General features: G+C 40.3%; 1 protein-coding gene across 1 annotated transcript in view; it reads left to right on the forward strand.

Annotated features, from left to right (window-relative positions):
* Positions 1–15,618, forward strand: part of LOC116516224 (connector enhancer of kinase suppressor of ras 2-like) — a 371,953-nt gene that overhangs the window by 142,954 nt on the left and 213,381 nt on the right. The window lies entirely within an intron of this gene.

Genomic DNA, 15,618 nt, shown 5'->3' on the forward strand with positions numbered 1-15,618 from the left:
TTCTTTGAGGAATCTACCTGCCTCGGAGTTTTGCTTGGTATGGGTGTATTACTTTGAACCCTGACACTCACTTAACAAATGGTTCACTTAGCAACAGATGTTTTGGGCTCAGTATTGGTCATAAGGTGAGGTTTACCTGTATTTAGATCCAAGCCCAGTGGGAACCTTTTTAAAAAAATAATAATAATCCATCTGCTTCTTTTTAATAAACTCAGTTCTGCTTTGGCTCCTAAATACTGACTTTGCAGTATCTTTAGAAGATTTAAGGAGATTTTCATCACTTACATCAGATCCTTGTGAATGTGTTTGCATCAAGTGCAAAGTAGAACGGAGCCAGACCATGACTCTTCTAGCAAAATTAGGTGTTTTTTTTTTCTTTCAGTGTGTGTAGGGAATTCACACGTTGAGAAATAATTCACCAACCATAGCAGTTATTCACCAACACTTTTCTAGAAGCTGTGTAATTTAAAACTGCACATACAGACCTGCATATATTAGAGAAGCTTGTTCACAAACATTGCAGAGATGAGAAGAAAGCTAATATGAAAATAACATTTAAGAAAATTGCATGCAAAACCCAGCATACTGTGGACGTGTGGAGGTAGAAAAGCACCAATGGAAGTGAATTTACGTTAGGGAAAGAAATTCCAAAATGAGTACAAATTTTCACATAGGGTTTTTCAATTTGTTTTTTGGTTCAATTGCCAAATGATCCAGAAATGAGACATGAGAAAGGGGGGGGAATAATCATTGGACTAGTCAAAATCATCCAAATGTAAGATTGGCATGATTGTCTGACACTTCCTCTTATTTCAAAGGAGCTAAACCTGGAACCTTTTTTTCTTCCCTTGTTGCAATGGATGCCATGTATACAGTAGAGTAGAGCAAAGCAGAGCAGAGCAGAGCAGAGCAGAACAGAACAGAACAGAACAGAACAGAACAGAACAGAACAGAATAGAATAACAGAGATGGAAGGTATCTTGAAGGTCTTCTAGTCCAACAGAAATATAGAAAAATATATGGACTAGTAGAAAGATAAATCTGGGACTATTGGTCTATGGAGATTCTCAATCATCCAGGTAATGGTTGTCCCAACAGTGCTTTTTTTTTAGAATAGAAATAGAATAACAGAGTTGGGAAGGGACCTTGAAGGTCTTCTAATCCAGCCCTCTGTTTAGGCAGGAAACCCTATACCACTTCAGACAAATGGCTATCCAACATCTTCTTAAAGACTTCCAGTGTTGGAGCATTCACAATTTCTGGAGGCAAGTTGTTCCAATGCTTAATTGTTCTAACTGTCAGGAAATTTCTCCTTAGTTCTAAGTTGCTTCTCTCCTTGATTAGTTTCCCCCCATTGCTTCTTATCCTGCCCTCAGGTTCTTTGGAGAATAGTTTAACTCCCTCTTCTTTGTGGCAACCCCTGAGATATTGGAACTCTGCTATCATGTTACCCCTTATCCTTCTTTTTGTAAAACTAGAAATGTCCAGTTCCTTCGTATGTTTTAGCCTCCAGGCCCCTAATCATCTTTGTTGTATAAAAAAGGCAAAACAGAAGACCTACAGAAATATGGCAAAGATGTGCCAAACAGACTTAGTCCCCTTTGTATTATGCAAACTACACTTCTATAATATATAAAATTATGAGGATGCATGTTTTTAATTTAAAATAAAATCTGCATTGCTATTTGGCTTGGGCAGGAGAAAATAGTTTTCCTTTTAAGGGCCATTCGTGTTACTTTACTACTTCTATTGCTGCTTTGATCGTTCCTATTACTTTTCTTGTTACTGCTGCTTCTAATTCTGCTTTTTCTTTTGTTTCTGTTGGTCCCTCTTCTTTTCCTTCCCTTCTTTTCTTCTCCTTAAAGTAGCCCTTTTAATCAAAAGATTCTCAACAAGCTTTACAACATTTTACAGTAAATATTCCCTCATCTCTCCGGATTCAGTCATTCATAATTGTCTATAGAGTCGGCTTTCAGTCAATAGCTGAGGTCTCTTGAGACTGAGTTCTTGGAGAAAGAGAAGGAAAGACAAAGATTTTTTCCTACAATAGGCTCAGACTGTGTCTTCGTTCCGCTGAAATGTCTCGTTCCTTGGTATCGCATGATATACGGAATGCAGAATAACAGAGTTAGAATTATAGGATGAATGAACTGGAAGGTATCTTGGAGGTCTTCTAGTCCAGCCCCCTGCAGGGGAACAAATACCATTTCAGATAAGTGACTGTCTCGTCTCTTCTTAAAAACCTCCAGCCCACGATTTCTGGAGGCAAGCTGTTCCACTGGGTAATTGTCCTCACTGTTAGAAAGTTTCTGCTTAATTCCAGATTGCTTCTCTCTTTGGTTAGTTTCCATCCATTGTTTCTTCTCCTGCCCTCCGGTGCTTTGGAGAATAATTTGACCCTCTCTTCTTTGTGGCAGACCCTCAAATACTGGAATACTGCTATCAGGCCACCCGTAAATCCTCTTTTCTTTAGATTAGCCAAGCCCAAATCCTGCAGCCGTTCTTCATATGTTTTAGTTTCCAGGCCTTTGATCATCTTAGTTGCTCTTCTTTGCACTTTTTCCAAAGTCTTTGGAGAATAGGTTCTCCGTCATATGCCCTCAAATATTTTAAGACTGCTATCATGTCGCCTCTAGTCCTTCTCTTCGTTAGACTAAGCATCCCCATTTCTGACAACCGTTCATAGGCTTTAACCTCCAGACCCCTAATCAAGTATGCATCATTTTTGGATTCTTTTTATAAGCAAATCAAGTCCAAGTGATATAGGGAGTAGATAAGCTCCGTACCTTTGTTTTGTTGTGGCTGTCACTAGCAAGGGAGGTTTTCAGCGAGGATCAGAGACTTCCGTGCAATTTAAGAGAAAACTGTGTTCTGTCTTGAGGGCAGATGCTGCTTTGGTTTTCGTGTGCAGCTTTCCTTAAATTTATATGTCTCCAACTATCCCTGCACCAGTAACTGTAGCAGATGTCCCCTCTCTTGGCTGTACTCTTGTATGAATCCCTAGTCCGCCCTGCTCTTCGCATAAAACAGGAGCACCATCTTGAAAGGAAGATGAAAAAAGCTCTTTCTTTAAAACTATTGTTTTATTCATATGCAAGCATATGCCACTTTTATCAAAAACTTGCACTTATCCAAGAAGTAGCAGAGTAATAACATACCAAAATGAGAGAGAGGGGGAGAGGGAGAGGGAGAGAGAGGGGGGGGAGAGTGGGGGAGCGGGAGAAAGAGAGAGAAAGGGAAAGAGAGTGGGAGAGGGGGGGAGGGAGAGAGAGAGGGAAGGAGGGGGAAGGAAAGAGAAAGGGAGAGGGGGAAAGAGACTTTAGTGCTAAGTATAAAGGTGGAAATCCATTTTCAAGAAAGAGCTTTGGTGGTTAGAATGCAGTATTGCAGGCAAACTCTGCCCACAGCCTGACATTTGATCCTGACTGGCTCAAAGTGGACTCAGCCTTCCATCTTTCTGAGGTTGGTAAAATGAGGAGCCAGATTATTGGGAGCAATAGGCTGACTCTCTGTAAATCGCTTAGAGGGGGCTGTAAAAGCACTGTGAAGCGGTATATAAGTCTAAGGGCTATTGCTATTGCTGACACAGGCAAACTCTGGCCATAGCCTGCAGTTCGATCCTGACCAACGCAAGGTTGACTCAACCTTCCATCTTTCCAAGGTTGGTGAAATGAGGCGCCAGATTGTTGGGGGCAATAGGCTGACTCTATAAATCATCCAGAGAGGGCCGTAAAGTGCTATGGGGCAGTATATAAGTCTTAAGTGCTATTGCTTTTTAATATGTGCCCAATGTGAGACTTACCAGAGCAGGTCCCAGGTCCAATAAATCAAAGGTTTGGGGTCTATTTGAGTACCGACCGAGGTTTCCAGGAATCACAGCTCTGATTAATGTACTTTGTGCTATTAAAGGAGCATCCGAGCAATAGCAAAGCGATCGTCTGAATTGAGAAACATTCAGGAGAAGAAGAAAAAGTTAAATTTGTTATGGAGCTTAGAAAGTCCTGATGAAATAAGCAAATTTGTTTTCTGAATCAAGTAATTGGGATGTTCCATGACATCACCATTAATTCCCATCAGCCATTAAAACCATTTTCTCAGTTCATGCACTTAATTTTCCTACCTGTTGCCCAGCTAATGGAAATCAATATTAATGGTAATGTGCTAAGAAAGCATTGGTGATTACACCATTGGTCCATCCGCTTTTCCCTTCCTTCACTTCCCTCCCAGCCAGAGGGATGTTGAAGGTTCTAAATATGGTTAGTTTGTGTGGGTTTTTTTTTCCTTTTCTGGAACAAAATTTGCTTTAAGCAAGAGATTAATCTCTTTTTGCTTCCAGTCTCCTTGTTATTCAGCTTGTGATTAATTTGTTTAATTCTCAGCAACATCAAGAGACGTGGCAAGTGGCAAGGAAGGGTGGAAAATAGTTATGTTCCCCCCCCCCCATTGGTGATATTCAGCATATTCTGACACTTACCTCATTGCCAAATTCAATAGAAAGCAATTAACTCCGATCTGAAGCTTGACATAAGAGGCTAAATAATTCACCAGCTTGAACAAATATTGTCATAAGGCCCCATGATGGGATGCCCATGCTACAATGTGCAACGTTCTATTAATCATTGCTTGTGGCTTGTTCAGCTGAGTTCAAACTTGTGTTGTGTCATGGCTTAAGGAGGGGTGGGAATACCATGACCTGGGTTTTGCTGATCTAAAGAAAAGACACTGAGCAGCAAAAATCATGAATATTTCATGTTGCAACTGGGATTTGTAGGCTTCGAATGCCCAATTTTTATAAGTTAACTGGCAAAGTCATTCTCCAAGTAACCAAGAGTTTAAAAGGATTTTTTCATGGATTTTTAAAGCCCTCTTCCACGTTCTGGGAGAGAAGCTGATCCTGGAGGAAAGAGAAGAGATTCAAAAAGTGGATATGACAAATGGGCTGAAATGAATAGGATGACATTTCACGAGAAAAACATTAAATTCTGCAACAGCATAGAAAGCATAAAGGTAAAAGGTGAAGGTTCCCCTTGCACATATTACTAGTCGTTCCCAACTCTAAGGGGCAGGGCTCATCTCTGTTTCAAAGCCGAAGAGCCAGCACTGTCCAAAGACGTCTCCATGATCATGTGGTTGGCATGACTAAATGCGGAAGGTGCACAAAATGCTGTTACCTTCCCACCAAAGGTGGTCCCTATTTTTCTACTTGCATTTTTTGTATGCTTTTGAATGGCTAGGTTGACAAAAGCTGGGACAAGTAACAGGAGCTCACTCCATTATGTGGCGCTAGGGATTTGAACTGCTGAATTGCCGACCTTCTGTTTAACAAGCTCAGTGTCTTAGCCATTGAGCCACCATGTCTCTTAATATAGGAAGCATATAAGGCACATTAAAGAATGATGGGGAAGAACTTGCTTGGCAGCATTTCTTCCCAAATCTTCCTATATCCCTTTTCAGTGTCCCGTACCCCACCACACCTTCCAATACTCTACTCTCTAGACTGCCTTCGTCTTTGAAGATTAATGCTGAACAGAGACAACCCCAAAATTTTATTCAAGTTGACAAATGTTGGTTTCCTTTGGTTTCTTTTTATAAAATAAGACAGAAGGTTGACAGACCCCAATGGGGAAATGGAGGTGTTCCTCCTCTTGTTTAGTAACATGGGTTTTTTTTACCCAGCTATACATTAAAAAAAACAGACATAGTTTTAATGGCATTATTGTGCCCTTCTATTTACTTTTTTTAACCCTACCCCCAGCCAGAAACTTCACTAGGGAGCTTTGCCTAGATTAATGACTGAAGGGGTTAAGCAGTTTGTGGCAAAGTGGCCAGTGTCAAAGCCTAAGACTCGGAACAATGTGATACCTATAATTTAAATGTCAGCATTCCTTACAAAAAGCTAGCTATCGTTTTGCGGTTGAAATAATTGTGGAAATTGCTTAATTAATTGAAAGAAATCAACCGGGTATCTGATATTATAAAGGGAGAGAGGAACGTTTAACAAGAAATTGTTAAGCAGGTTACTTTTCTTTTGAGAAGATGACAGACAGACAGGCAGACAGACAGACGGACGGATAGATGGATGGATGATGGGATAGACAGATGGATGGATGATGGGTAGAGAGATGGATGAGATGGAGGGATAAATAAATGTTAGATACAATAGATGGATGGATGGATGGATGTTAGATATGATAGGATGGAGAGAGAGAGATGGATGTTAGGATACATAGATTAGATAGATAGATAGATAGATAGATAGATAGATAGATAGATAGATAGATAGGTAGGTAGGTAGGTAGGTAGGTAGGTAGGTAGGTAGGTAGGTAGGTAGATAGATAGATGATAGATAGATAGATAGATAGATAGATAGATAGATAGATAGATAGATAGATAGATAGATAGATAGATAATGAGGATGGGTAGATAGATGGATGGGTAGATGATAGATATATAGACAGAGATAAAGATAGACAGAGAGACAGACTGTGTGGGTGTTTATATATTCTAACCAATTTATCAAAGTCTAGAGACTTTTTTAAAATAATGACAGACTGTATCTATGACACTTATGCACATTTTAATGAAACAAGCAGCAGGTTTTGGAAGCTCTTTATGAGGGCTTGTAAAAGCATGCTTTGTACCGCTAATTCTATTTGAAGCGGGACACAAATAATGGCTCCTGAGTGCACTTTTCATCAGTGTCTTCCATTTTCACAAATTCGGCCTTTTCTGCCTTTTTCCTTTTCGGGCTGGAACATCCTGGGTTTTAGTGCATTTTGCAGAAAATCCTGTTAATTGTTAATGAGTTTTGAGTCTGGGGAGAAGAACCTTATCCTTCCCATGGAGGGGAAAGTAGATGTTTTTCTTTGTTGCTTTCTTCTGGTATTCTAAATGAAGAAACTGCTGATATTTCAGCACAGTAAATTGCCCTGGATGAAGTCTTCCAGCAAATTATTTCCAAGGAAGGAAGATAGGAAGGATGGATGGATGGATGGATGGAAGGAAGGAAGGAAGGAGGGAGGGAGGGAGGAAGGGAGGGAGAGGAGGAAGGAACTAATGAAGAAAGGAAGGAAAGAAGGGAGGGAGGGGAGGGAGGGAGGGAGGGAGGGAGGGAGGGAGGAAGGAAGGAAGGAAGGAAGGAAGGAAGGAAGGAAGGAAGGAAGGAGCATTACAATATTATTATTAATCCAACCAGCCTAATCTTGAGTGGTGCACTAACTGAATAACTTACCTTGCTAAATTGCACAGTGTTACCTCTCTAAGGCAGAAGAACAGGTCTGCTGAATCACATTTCCTTCTCACAATGGCCAACCAGATGTTTCTTATCCCACAATCAGATGTTGGAGATAGATTGCTTTCTTGCAATTGAATGCTGCCCCAAATCTGGAGCTAGGACTACTGATAGCATGAAGAATGGAAGAAACATGTAAATACATCACCAGATATATCCGTTTCCCTAACTCAATACAATTGACACATATAATACATACATACAATGTAATTGACACATAATAATAATATAATATAATATAATATAATATAATATAATATAATATAATATAATATAATATAATATAATATAATATAATAATAATATAATATAATATAATATAATATAATATAATATAATATAATATAATATAATATAATATAATATAATATAATATAATATAATATAATATAATATAATATAATATAATATAATATAATATAATATACATACAATACTCTTCAAGGCTCAGGTAATAACGTCAATCTAGTTCCTGGATTAACTCATTCTCTGGACTTGTACAAGAGTCTATGCTGAGAAAAACCTAGCCAAGATTAACACTAACCAAAGCCGGCCTCCTGTACAAATTCCAGGTTTTCAGTTAATCTACTCACACATCCTATGTGGAGATAATCTAAGAGTAAATGTAAGCCGAAATGTAACCTCTTATAGGCAAAGTACATGTAGTCCTTGATTTACAACAGTTCATTGAGACACTGTTCAAAGTTACAACGGCACTGAAAAAGTGACTGATGACCGTTTTTCACACTTACAACCATTGCAGCATCCCCATGACCATATGATTGAAATTCAGATGGTTGGCAACTGACTCTTATGTATGACGGTTGCAACATCCTGGGGTCACGTGATCTCCTTTTGCAATCTTCCGACAAGCAAAGTCAGTGAGGAAGCCGGACTCACTTAACAACCGTGTTACTAACAATTGCAATGATTCACTTAACCACAGTGGCAAGAAAAATCGTAAAACAGGGTGAAACTCAGTTAACAAATGTTTCACTCAGCAACATAAATTTGGGGCTCAATTGTGGTTGTAAATAGAGGACTACCTGTAATATTTTTTTTCAGAGGCCTTTACCTTTCTCTAATCTCCACGTGTTCCCAAGACGTTTAGAGGGATGGCATAAAGAATGAATGTTTCTAAATTTAACAAATTAACAGGGTTGGAAGGGACCTTGTAGGTCTTCCAGTCCAACCCCCTGCCCAAGCAGGAGACCCTACACCATTTCTGACAGATGGCAGTCCAGTCTCTTCTTGAAAGCCTCCTGAGATGAAGCTCCCACAACTTCCAAAGGCAACTTCTATTCCATGGGTTGATGGTTCTCATTGTCAGAAAATTTCTCCTTATTTCCAGGTTTAATCTCTCCTTGTTCAGTTTCCATCCATTATTCCTTGTCTGGACTTCAGGGGCTTTGGAAAATAGCTTGACCCACTCCTCTCTGTGGCAGCCCCTCAAATGTCAGAACACTGCTATGATGTGTCCCCTGGTCCTTCTCCTTCACTAGATTAGCCATGCCCAGTTCCTGCAACCGTTCATTGTATGTTTTAGCCTCCAGTCCCCTAATCATCCTGGTTGCTCTCCTCTGCACTCTTTCTAGAGTCTTAACATCTTTTTTATTGTATGGTGACTAAAACTGGATGCAGTATTCTAAATTTCTTCTCTTCTGGCAACTATTGTTCTTCCTCCACCAGCAGCACCCACATTGTGAAGTTGCCTAGTCATTCTGGGGTTAGGCAATCTAGAAATTTGTTGAAGGAACAAACAAAATATAATGAGCGCAAATATCAGAAAAAAGTGTGTTCCAAGCTACCCTGGGCTCTGACCTCTCCTCTTCCTTTTTCAGTCTAACCAAAGATGGTCTTGCATAGAAAAGAAAGGCTACGCACCTTGCGTGCCATGATATTTGCAAACAGATGGTAGACACTCAGCGAGCAAGACCTGGCTTAATGAACGGTTGAGGCTGAATTACTTGGACCCCTCCTCCTTCTTTCCTGAATTTCCCCGTGTGAAATCTGGGCATTATTTGAAGGCACATTTCAGCTAGGGCTCGAATGCCAGAAAATGCAGGAGATGATGGACCTGCCAAAACAGTGGTGGGATAATTGTTAGGTTTGCGTAGGGCGTGGTGCATTGGTAAACCTGCAGTAGCCTTTTCAGTTCTCAGCCTATATCATTACTCACTCAGGAGCAGGGGTGGGTTCCTGCCAGTTCTAACCTCTTCTATAGAAGAGGTTCCACAAATCTACAGTGTCGTTTAGAACCAGTTCCAGCTCCCTCCCCCCACCCGTCTGGACATCATCAAAATGAAGAGCAAGAGGAGGAATTCTGGGAGTTGGTTGAAGTCCACAAGTCTTAAAGCTGTCAAGTTTGAACACCCCTGGGTTTTTTTCTAAAGGGTTAGGGGTGCAAGGGTCTTGTCACTTGACATCTTTAAGACTTGCACACTTCAATGCCAGAGTTCCTAAGCCAACATGACTGGAGGAGGAATTCTGGGAGTTGAAGTCCACAAGTCTTAAAGCTGTCAAGTTTGAACACCCCTGGTTTTTTTTTCTAAGGGTCTTGTCACTTGACAGCTTTAAGACTTGCGTGCTTCAAATGCCAGAGTTTCTGAGCCAACATTTTGGTTGCTAAGCAAGTGTTGTTAAGTGAGTTTCACCACATTTTACAAGTTGGCCACGCCCACCCAGTCACATGGCTGGCAAGCCACTCCCACCTGGTCACATGGCTGGCAAGCCATTCCCACCCAGTCACATGGCCAGCAAGCCACTCCCACAAAGCAGGCCACACCTATAGAAGGGGTTCTAAAAATTTTGAAACCCACCACAGCTCAGGAGGCTTTTGCATGATCCAAAGAAAACATAAAACAAAACAAAACAAAAAGAGGGGATGTGCCATGGATTCCTATAGAAGTAAACCATCCCATAGAAAGGTTTATTTTTGCCGGTGCCTGAATCTTTTGCAACTGCTAGAGATGGCTTGGGGCATCTGGAGCTACAGAGAAAATCCATGTTCCCACTTCTATACACAAATCTGTAGAAAAACACATCCATTCTGGATATCTCAGTTTTCTCCATTTATAAGTATCTATTGGCATTTCTGGGATGCAGTGGCTCAGTGGCTAAGACGCTGAGCTTGTCAATCAGAAGGGTTGGCAGTTCATGTATGAGATGACATACATGAAAACTGTACTATAAACCCCAAAGAGATACATCAGGATTAAAAATAAGCATCATGCCCATGATGTGATGCACACTCATCGTGTGGCCCTCAGCTCTTTCCCCCCGATGTTATGTGCATCTTTGGCCATCTAGGGTGGCCTGTCTTTGACCTACTTAGAGAGTCACACTTCAACTGCTTCCAAAACCAGTCCAGCTTCATGAGTCCAAGTTCTATCCAATATCCTTAATATGAGAACTGAAGGAACTTCTTGGATGAGAAGTTAAACATTTTCAAGGGGGAAAAAAAGTCCAGTTATCTTTTGGAAAGGGATCTTGGAGTCCTAGTGGACAACCATTTCAATAGGTGCCAGCTGTATGCAGCAGCTGCCAAAAAAGCCAACACAGTTCTAGGCTGCATAAACAGAGGAATAGAATCAAGATCACGTAAAGGGTTAATACCACTTTATAATGTCTTGGGAAGGCCACACTTTGGAATCCTGCATCTAGTTTTGGTTGCCACAATGTTAAAAAATAGATGTGGAGACTCTAGAAACAGTGCAGGGAAGAGCAACAAATATGATTAGGGGACTGGAGGCTAAAACATATGAAGAACGGCTGCAGGAACTGCGTATGTCTAGTTTAATGAAAGGAAGGACCAGGAGAGACATGATAGCAGTCTTCCAATATCTCAGGGGCTGCCACAAAGAAGAGGGAGTCAATCTATTTTCCAAAGCACCCGAGGGCAGGACAAGAAGCAATGGGTGGAAACTAATCAAGGAGAGAAGCAACTTGGAACTAATGAGAACATTCCTGACAATTAGAAATTAATCAGTGGAACAACTTGCCTCCAGCAGTTGTGAATGCTTCACCACTGGAAGTTTTTTAGAAGTTTTTGGATAACCATTTGTCTGAAGTGGTGTAGGGTTTCCTGCCTAAATGGGGCTGGACTAGAAGACCTCCGAGGTCCCTTCCCAACTCTGTTATTCTATTTCTATTCTTAAAAAGCACTGTTGGGACAACCATCACCTGGATGATTGAGAATCTCCATAGACCAATATTTCCAGATTTATCTTTCTACTAGCCCATATATTTTAGCCCATATATTTTTCTATATTTCTGTAAGTCTTTAAAGTTTCTGAAGATAGAAGCCACATTGTTTTCATTGCAGATAGATTCATCCTGAGCACTGTTCCATGCATTCTATTGTTTGACTGTTCACTGTCAGATAATGTGACGGCCACATTTTCCAACAGTGACTCTTTCTGTTCCTTCTATTGTCAGCTGCCATATTGTTTGAGCCATTAAGTAGCTGCCTTCTCAAAAAATACCCCAGGGAGCTATAAACGAGCAGCCTTAGTCATAAAACCCACCAATTTTGCTTTTCATAATAGGCGTCTCCGACATAAAGGCATATTTAGATCAAACAGCTACACATAATTTCCTGATCAGCGCATGGCACACTTGGAAGATGAGTGCTCAGAAGGGGATCTGGGAAAAATTCCTTCTGAATACTTTAGCGCAGAACCGTCTTTTCACCCGTGTTCTCTTTCCTGGCTCCTACTGATATCACGTCTAGCATGTTTTATCAAGTGTTCTGTGAGAGTTTTTATAGACATGATGGTTTCTCATGCTTCATTAAAGCTGAGTGGTTAACATTTTGAGGGTTGCCATTCTAAAGAGTCTTATGCTTATCTATATATGTTTGTAGATAATGAGATAGATGATGATGATGATGATGATGATGATGATGATGATGATGTTGACGATGATGATGAAGAAGAAAGATAGATACATAGATAGATGATAGTTTGATGATAAATGATATAGATGATAGATAGATAGATAGATAGATAGATAGATATGATAGATTGATAGATGATGATAGATAGATAGATAGATAGATAGATAGATAGATAGATAGATAGATAGAAGATAGATAGAAGATAGATTGATATGATAGATGATAGATGATAGATAGAGATAGATAGATAGATAGATAGATAGATAGATAGATAGATAGATGATAGATGATAGATTGAGAGGGGGACAGAGGGGGGAGAGAGTTTGATAGATAGATGATAGATGATACAGACAGACAGATGACAGATAGACAGATAGACAGATAGACAGATAGACAGATAGACAGATAGACAGATAGACAGATAGACAGATAGACAGATAGACAGATAGACAGATAGACAGATAGACAGATAGACAGATAGACAGATAGACAGATGAATGATAGATGATAGATGATAGATGATAGATGATAGATGATAGATGATAGATGATAGATGATAGATGATAGATGATAGATGATAGATGATAGATGATAGATGATAGATGATAGATAGATAGATAGATAGATAGATAGATAGATAGATAGATAGATAGAAGATAGATTGATGATAGATGATAGATTGAGAGAGGGGGAGGGAGGGGAGGAGAGAGTTTGATAGATAGATGATAGATGATAGACAGACAGAAGACAGATGATGATGATGATGATGATAGATAGATAGATAGATAGATAGATAGATAGATAGATAGATAGATAGATAGAAAAGTATGGATATATTGTAGCTAGATGATAGAGATGGATGGATAGACAGACAGACAGACAGACAAACAGACAGACAGAGAAGATAGATTGATGATAGATGATAGATTGAGAGGGGGAGGGAGGGGGGAGAGAATTTGATAGATAGATGATAGATGATAGACAGACAGACAGACAGACAGATGACAGATAGACAGATACACAGATACACAGATACACAGAAGATTGATAGATGATAGATAGATGATAGATAGATGATAGATAGATAGATAGATAGATAGATAGATAGATAGATAGATAGATAGATAATTTATTCAATTTTATCCCATCCATTTTGCTATTTAAAGGAAAGTGGGTGGCTTACAATGCAATAAAAATATAAATATAAAATTATTATAAATATAAAATTCAAGAATTAAATACAGGCTAAAACAAACAATCTACGGACCTGTCTAGAGTAGCAACTGTGTCTTTTCTGGGTGGGTGGATGGATGGATGGATGGATGGATGGATGGTTAGGTGGATGGAGAGATAGACAGATAGCAATATTTCAAATTAGATGGCAATCCTGAAGCCTCAAAGATGGACCCCACCTCGGAGTTCTGCCTTCTATGGGTGCATTACTTGGAACCCTGACATTAGTCTTGACTCCTGTATCAAGTTTTCACGTCAACATTTTTGGAAGTGGCTTGCTTTCGCCTTCTTCCTAGGCCAGAGAGTGATTGGCCCCAAATCACACAGCAAGATTTGTCCCTAAGGTGGGACTAGAATTCAGAATCTCTCCGTTTCTAGTCCGGCGCATTTAATCGGTGCACTAAACTGGTTCTAACATAATATATAAAGACCATCGTGAAGAGTTGTTGGAAGACTGAGGGAAAATTCTGTTCCTCTTTACACCTCTGCTCACTTTCAGCAATGCCAGATAAATATTAAGAGATTTTGCAGATGATATCCTGGATTTATTTTCTTCCATAAAGCCAACAAAGTGGTTGGCTTTATTACACAGTTTATATCAGATGATCACAAAAGAGAAGAAAAAGTAAATATCAGGCTGATCCTGAAACTGCCTAGCCAGGAATCTTTCCCTCGACTTTCCCCAGAGTGTGTCGTGAGGTAAAATAGCTACAAGATATTTTTTGGTTTAAAATAATTCAAAAGAACCCAACTACAAACCAGGGGTGGGTTCCGGATTCTTTTACTGCCGGTTTGCTCAGAGATGCACTTTGCGCACACGTGCATATGTGCAGTAGTGAAAAAATAGCTTCTGCGCATGCGCAGAAGCAAAAAACAAAATGGCGGCTCCTGTGGCGCCTAAAGCGATATTACTGATTCGGAGGCTTTCCTCACCAGTATGCTTTCCTTATCAGTTGCTACTACTGAGCCATGGTTCGGATAGTGGCATAGTGGTTAGAGTGCAGTACTGCAGGCTACTTCGACCGACTGCCAAAAGTTCGATTCTCTACAAAAGATTCTCCAGAAGTTTAATGGGCCACAAACAACATATAACCAAACCAGAACAAAACAAAATCCCAAACCCTATCCAACAGGGGTATCAGCCTTCATTCCTTCCCAATGTTGGGAACAATATCAATATTTTCTAAAAATTAAATATTTTCATATTGAATAATTTTAATATGAAACATTAATAGCTTCCTGAACTTCAGGGTTGGAGCCATCTGGATGTCTGAGTTTACACCCAGAACACAACGGATTCCTCAACGCCCTTATTCTACAATTCTTCCTTTCAATTCTTTATTTCAGTTGAGTGCAATTCTAAAAACCTACAAGTAGGAATATTAATGCATACGCTGTTATATAATAAAATAAGAACAATAACAAGAGAAAACCTGGTATAATTGAATAATGACAGATTGCAACAATATAAATATGTATTATTATTAGAAATATATAAGTTGGCGGAATCAGAGGTGGTATTCATCCGGTTCAGACCAGTTCCGCTGAACCCGTAGCGGAAATTGCAGGTGGCCCCACCCACCCAACTGGCCTCTATGCACGCAGAGCCCTCTCTGAGGGCACACAAGCAGTTGGCCCACTTCAGCTCTGCTGCGCATGCGGGCTCACCTCCCGCCGGCCAGCTGGCCTTCAGGTCTCTTCAGGTCTCTTCTTGCTTTTGAATGGCTAGGTTGGCAGGAGCTGAGGGAAGGACAGGTGCTCACCCCGTTGCATGGAGCTCAGGTCCCAAACCTGGACTGTCAGATTTCCAACCGATAAGCCCAGTGTCTTAAGTAATGAGCCACTCTGCTTTCCAAAAATAAGATGTGCAAGAGGGGGCGTGCATATGCGCTGGGGTGGGGCACATGTACAGGGGCATTGCAGTTTAAGGTTTTGGGCGTGAATGTGTGCATGTATTTTTGTGTGCATGCTTTGGCCACTCAGTCCAGAAAAGGTTAGCCATCACTGCTCTATGGCATCCTATTTAGGTACTTGTTTTAGCCAAAGCGCATGTGCTGAAGATCGAACGCATGCGCGGATGGGGCCCACGCGAGCGAAGCTAGTACATGCATGCTTACATTTGCAAACTGGTAGGGAAGGGAAGGGAATGCCACCCCTGGGCTGAATGTAATAACTATGATTAATTTTGTTAATTTTA

The sequence above is a fragment of the Thamnophis elegans genome, chromosome 12 (genome assembly GCF_009769535.1).
Source record: "Thamnophis elegans isolate rThaEle1 chromosome 12, rThaEle1.pri, whole genome shotgun sequence".
Lineage (NCBI taxonomy): Eukaryota > Metazoa > Chordata > Lepidosauria > Squamata > Colubridae > Thamnophis > Thamnophis elegans.